The following is a 6,486-nucleotide window of genomic DNA, read 5'->3' as shown; positions in this document are numbered from 1 at the left end:
AGTTTTTCAGTATGCAGATGTATTTATTGATTTTTGAAGGACATATATACTAGATATAGAATTCTAAATTGGTGGTTATTTTCTTTTGGCAGTATAAGAATATAATTCCATTTTTCATTTTTGATGAATAATTAGCTATTGATTTTATTGTTTCTCCTTTCATAGTAATGTGTCTATCTATAGATTTTTTGGATGTTCTCCATGTTTTGTTGTTTAGTAGTACTTTTAAGATGTGTGCAGTTGTGATGTCTGTTATTTATCTTGCTTGGATGCAGAATGCTTCTTGAAACTATAGTTTGATGCAATCCACTAGGCTTGGAAAATTATCTGCTAAAATCTCTGAAAATATTGCTTCTTTTCCATTTTATTTCTACTTTTTTTTTTTTTTTTTGAGGCGGAGTCTCGCTCTGTCGCCCAGGCTGGAGTGCAGTGGCCGGATCTCAGCTCACTGCAAGCTCTGCCTCCCGGGTTGACGCCATTCTCCTGCCTCAGCCTCCCGAGTAGCTGGGACTACAGGTGCCCGCCACCTCGCCCGGCTAGTTGTTTTTTTTTTTTTTTGTATTTTTTAGTAGAGACTTTTCCATTTTAAAAATTTCTCTCCAATTTCTTTGTCTTTTATGATAATCTGTATATTTTCTATTCTTTTTTCTCTGTATGTTTCAGTCTTTAGATTTTCGACTGGCCTATAGTCAAGCTTTCATCTTTTTTCTCGGTAATACGTCACGTGTTTGGTCAGAGAAAATTGCTTCTTTATACACAATATTGTAGTAAGTTAGACTAGAGGTATACAGACTTGAAATGGGAAGTGAAGCTGTTGGAATAAAGGTGCAACTGCAAAATGTCAATAGATAATATCATACCAAATAAACAGTATTTAAAATCACTGATTTACTAATTATATTTCCATTATTCTCATACTCACAATTTTTGAAACACAAAGCATATTACTCTGAAATAGGATTATAATAATAAAGTCTAATACCTATATGAAGAAATATTATGTTCTGTACAGGAAAATTGATAGTTATAATTTTACCTAATTTATAGAATTCTTGGCTTTGTCCCAATTTGTTTATTTGTTCATTCTTTTCTACCATATTCTTTAATTATTTCAACTTATTCTTTTAATGCTAGATATCAACTACTATAGCATAGAAAAGTGATACTCAGTAAGGACTTTATATCTAAGCAGTTATGCTACTTCAGATAAAAAAGTTAAATTTCTGTTTTACATTTTTCATCTATGGGAACAATAATAGGCCTTAACTCATAGTTATTATGACAATTTAGCAAGTATCTATCTATTTATCTACCTATCAACTATTATGCATCTATGATCTAGCTATATAGCTGTCAATTTATCTAGCCGTATTATCACTTAGGAGAGTTCCTGATGCACAATGGATACTCACTGAAAGACAAATATAGCCATTACTATTATTTTTATGGTATTATTTACTTGTTGCTATGTAACATTATTACAAACATAGAAGCTCAAAATGACTAATTATCTCCAATTGTGAGGGTCAGAAACCTGGGCACAGCTTAGATTGTTCCTCTGCTTCAGGATTTCTCATTATACTACTTATTTATTTATTTATTTATTTAAGACAGAGTTTTGCTCTTGTTGCCCAGGTTGGAGTGCAATGGCACTACCTCGGTTCAGCGCAACCACCGCCTACAGAGTTCAAGCGATTATCCTACCTCAGCCTCACGAGTAGCTGGGATTGCAGGCATGCGCCACCACACCCAGTTAATTTTGTATTGTTAGTGGAGATGGGGTTTCTCCATGTTGGTCAGGCTGGTCTCGAACTCGTAACCTCGGGAGATACACCCACCTTCGTCTCCCAAAGTGCTGGGATTACAGGTATGAGCCACCGCACCCGGCCTTAAGCTACCTTTAAGATGTTGGTGAGGGCTGTGTTCTCATCTTAGGTTCAACAAGGAAAGAATTCACTTCCAAGCTCACTTGTGGGATTTCTGACAAGATTCAGTTCCTTTTGATCTTTGGACTGGAACCTCAGTTGCATCCAAGCTGTTGGCTGGATATAAGCTTCAGTTCTTTTTCATGAGGGAATCTCCATGGGGCCGCTCACAACATGGCAGCTGACATCATTAAAGCTATCAAGGGATAGACTCTGCTAGCAAGATGGAAATTACAATCTTATGTAGCATAAGTATGAAAATGACATCCTATCACTTTTGGCTACATCATGTTTGTTAGAAGAAAGCCACAAACGCTGTTACCTATACTCAAAGGGAGGTAATCACATAAAGATGAATGCCAGGAGGTGGGGTCTCTGGGGATTATCTTAGAGTCTATCCGCAACAGCTAACATCACCCTTAAGAAACTCAGAAATATCTTCAGTTGTATAGTGGTGAGTAGGATAAAAATAAATAAATTTAGAAATAATTCTTCTCAGACAGTCACTTTTTACTATTCCCTCTTTTAACACAATTCATTAGGGCCTCACATCTAATACTGTATATGAACAAGAAATAAGTTTATTTTTTATAAAATTCTTCAGGACAGTACATGCGTGTACATATTGATTTCTATGTAGTCAGAATGTCTCTCAAATAAGACCTCAAAACTTACTACATGAGATAATCTTTGAAAATGTACAATTTTTGATGCACTGTTATTCTTTAAACCAGTATAAAGCAATATCACAAAATCTTGATTAGCATATGACTGATAGGTTAAAACCCCACCTCACCTTTAGAATGAAAATAATATTTTCATTTACTGAATGATTCCATTTTAAAAATAATATCCTTCTGGATCATTTTACGTATCAAATGTCATAAGAATTCCTCTGGGCTACATATTCACTCATTAGCATTTATATTTATATTCTCTAGAAGTGACCTTAAAAAGTATCTTATGTGCTTCACAAAACCTCTGCTATTTCTGAAAAGTCAAGGTAGTTTATTTTGCTTGACAAGACATATGCCTTGATCTTCTTTATCCAAGACGAAATTTTAGGTTGATCCCATTCAAGCTTTACAAATTCAGCTCAAGAAGCTGCACCAAAAGTGCAGGACATCTGCAATTTCTACAGGTGGCTTGTTTCATAGCTACCTGGGTTTCCTCACCTAGAAAATGTCTTGCCTCATAGTGAGGCATATCTGTCTGCACTGGATTTCAAGGAATATGACTGGTCAGGAAATTCCTGCCAGGAGGGATGGATTGGAGAAGTCGGTGTTTAACAACATTAAAAATTTCATTAGCTAAAAGACCAGGAAGCTAACAAACACCTGGAGGGGTGGGAACAGCCCAAAATCCTGATTAAATACAGGTAGAAACGTCATTTCTAGTCAAGGTGTTCTATGGCAGTTGGAGGAAAAACTACCTAAATGTATTGAGTACCTAGCAGGGTTGGATGCTTGGGAAAATGGGGTAATAATGTGGTTCCCAGGCCAGGTGTAATGACCCATGCCTGTAACCCCAGCACTTTGGGAGACTGATGTGGGAGGATCACTTGGACCCAGCAGTTCGAGACCAGCCTGGGCAACGTAGTGAGACACTGTCTCTATGATTTTTTTTTTAATGCATCAGGCATGGTGGTACACACCTGTAGACCTAGCTACTTGTGTGGCTGAGGTGGGAGGATGACTCAAACCAGTGAGGTCGAGGCTGTGGTGAATGATAATCATGCCACTGTGCTCCAGTCTGGGAAACAGAATAAGACCTGTCACAACAAAATAAAAAATAAATGTAATGCAGTCTCTGACTTCAGGGATATTTAATAGCGTAAATAAAGAAGTAACAAAATATACTGTTATGATAAGGGAGGAGCTGAGAATGCTGGAGGGCAAAGGTAGAAAACAATAATTATAGGGGTTGCCTTTCATGGAGTACCTTCAGCTACTATGCTAAGTTCTGTACAGTAACTGTCTGATTTAATTAGTAGTCCTTTGCAGTGAGACAGATATCATTGTACCAACTTACAGAGGAGAAAATTATGGCTTGTAAAATTATAGTACTTTGATTGAAGTTTTAGGAACAGTAATAAGACCTAGAAATTCTACTCAATTCCACTTAATTTAAAACACCTAAGTGAGAAAGTCCAACTAAGCATGTTACTGATAGAGATTTCAATTGAGCAGATAATCAAAATATACAGAAAGCAGGTCTTGTTGCCTTCTATAGCATTGTGACAAGAGACTAGGTTTTGTATTCACAGCTGAATTCATTGAATCATGACTGCCACTTGTTTCAATTTTCAACAAGTTCCAGGATAGTTCTGAGGATTGGCTTATCTATATTTTCGTGATAATAATACATCACAGGGTTATTGCAAGGTAAGTAGTCAATAAAATAAAATTGATTTTGTTATGATTACTTTTCCCTGTCAGATGTGGGCAACAAAAGTGGCCAAGTGTGTATTACACACTAGTGGTCAAATTGGCTTAAAAAGTTGTCTGAAGAACAAGGGATATTTACTGTGGCTTGGGATCCATAGAGAAACACTTTAGTTAGAAACATGGAAAACATGTCAAGTGAATTGTTTGATGAGCTCAAGTGCATGAGGTTTAGGAAGTAAAACTAAATTTGTGGAGGAAAGCTTCTCCTAGTATATACAGATAAAAGAATAAGAACAGGTTTTTCTTTCTAGTTCATGACCAAAACCTAAGGAAAGTGTACCAGCCAGGCATTTTACTACAGTGTCACATCTCCTCTGAGAAGCAGTATGATAAAGCTGACCGTCAAGTTGAATGGTGACTCGGGGACCAGTATTCTCTTCTTTTGCTTAGTTTTCTCACGTGAGCCATTTAATAGGGATATGTTGATCTGATAAGGTAGTGCTGACCACATTGGACAGAAGAGCTAGTATAGATGCATTATCTGTGTGAGGTGGTACAAGGGATATATCACTACTAGTAGTGGTAATTAAGGATATGATATGAGAATATGTAATTGCTGAAGAAGACAATATAGAGAAAAGAGCCAATAGTCTGTCCTGTCTTAGGGAAGGTAGCAACATTTAGGTATTAGAGGAAGAACAGAAAGTAGCAGAAGAATGGCCAGAGAAGGAGAATGGAGACTTCAATGGCTAGGAGCCAGGTAAAAAGGTGATCCACAGTTTCAAATGATGCAGAGAAGTCAAGGAGGAAAATTACTTAAGTTTAGCTTTCCACAGAACAGCATAAACATAGAGAACTACAGGAATCTCACACCATATAGGGATTTCTGATGCCTTCCTAACAAAATCCAACCATACACGTGTTTCCGTTCCAGAGCTTTTCAGTATATTTACTGAATTAAAAAGGTATTTAGTAATTTAATTGATGACAAATGACTATTTCTAAGTGGACTAGATCCGTATGTAGTAAGAATCTAGAGTCTTGTGACATTATTACTCCATCCAAAGTATATAACATATGAAGAATATTTAACTATTTTTCCACTGGTAAATAGAGCTGTGTTTCTCAGATAAGATGATCTTGATGTGAAACTGAAATGTATTTGATGTCTATAACGTGTTTGCTTGTTTTATATCTGTAATGATACTTAATTTAAACAAATGATGGATCCACATGGTTTATAAGCTTCATCAAATTTCCCTCATCATAAGAAAAATTGTTCTTAGAGTTTTTCACGATCGTCTCTATGGTTTTTACTGTCACAAATATGCATACATGTTGTTGTTGTTGTTGTAGCCTTGGGATAAAATAATGCTTTAGAAGTCCTGATCCCTGAGTATGAAATAAACATGTATTGATAACTGTTTAATTATAGAAAATAACTTTGAGATATTAGTAAGATAAACATCTATTATATTCTGTGGCTTTCTGGATATATATTTTATATATTTCATTTTTATACCTTGCCTTTTAATGGAAGTATTTCTAATATTGGTTGACAATATTGCTTCTCCTGTTTTGCTAGCCTTGAAAGTATTTAAACAATATTACTTTTTTAGCCTAAGTCAATGCCACTTTTGCAAAATATATTATCAGAATTTAGAAGTTAATTAATTACTTAATTTCACTTGGAGAAATCTTTGATCATAAACTCAGTACTTGTTTTTCTGTCATTCTCCTTAAGCAAAAATGAGTCTTTCCCAGGGATAGTTATGGTTAGAGTAATATCTTCTTTTTAGTCCAATAATCTATTCACTCAGTAGACTGTCCTGCTTTCAAGATGAGATATCAAAACCTGACTTAAAAATCACCCTTTGCAGATCCATGTCCTTGGCTGTCCTTTGACTGCCATATCCTTGGCTGCCATTTGGCTCTCATTTCTTTGGCTACCGTAGGTGCTTACTTGATACAAAATTGGCTTTTCTCACTCATTAAAGGTGTTTAAACTGAAAGGCTTGATTTTCTCTTTGCTTTTCACAACCCCTCAAATTAGCCTTCACTAAAAAAGCAGAAGAGATATAATGATGTCTTAACTACCTGTTCCAGTGACACTTTCTGTCAAAAAACAAGTGACTTTCAAATTGAAACCAAATGTCTGGCACCGCTAGCTCATG

Source organism: Trachypithecus francoisi, unplaced genomic scaffold (genome assembly GCF_009764315.1).
Source record: "Trachypithecus francoisi isolate TF-2019V2 unplaced genomic scaffold, Tfra_2.0 Lachesis_group6, whole genome shotgun sequence".
NCBI classification, from domain to species: Eukaryota; Metazoa; Chordata; class Mammalia; order Primates; family Cercopithecidae; genus Trachypithecus; species Trachypithecus francoisi.
This window is presented reverse-complemented; position numbering follows the sequence as displayed.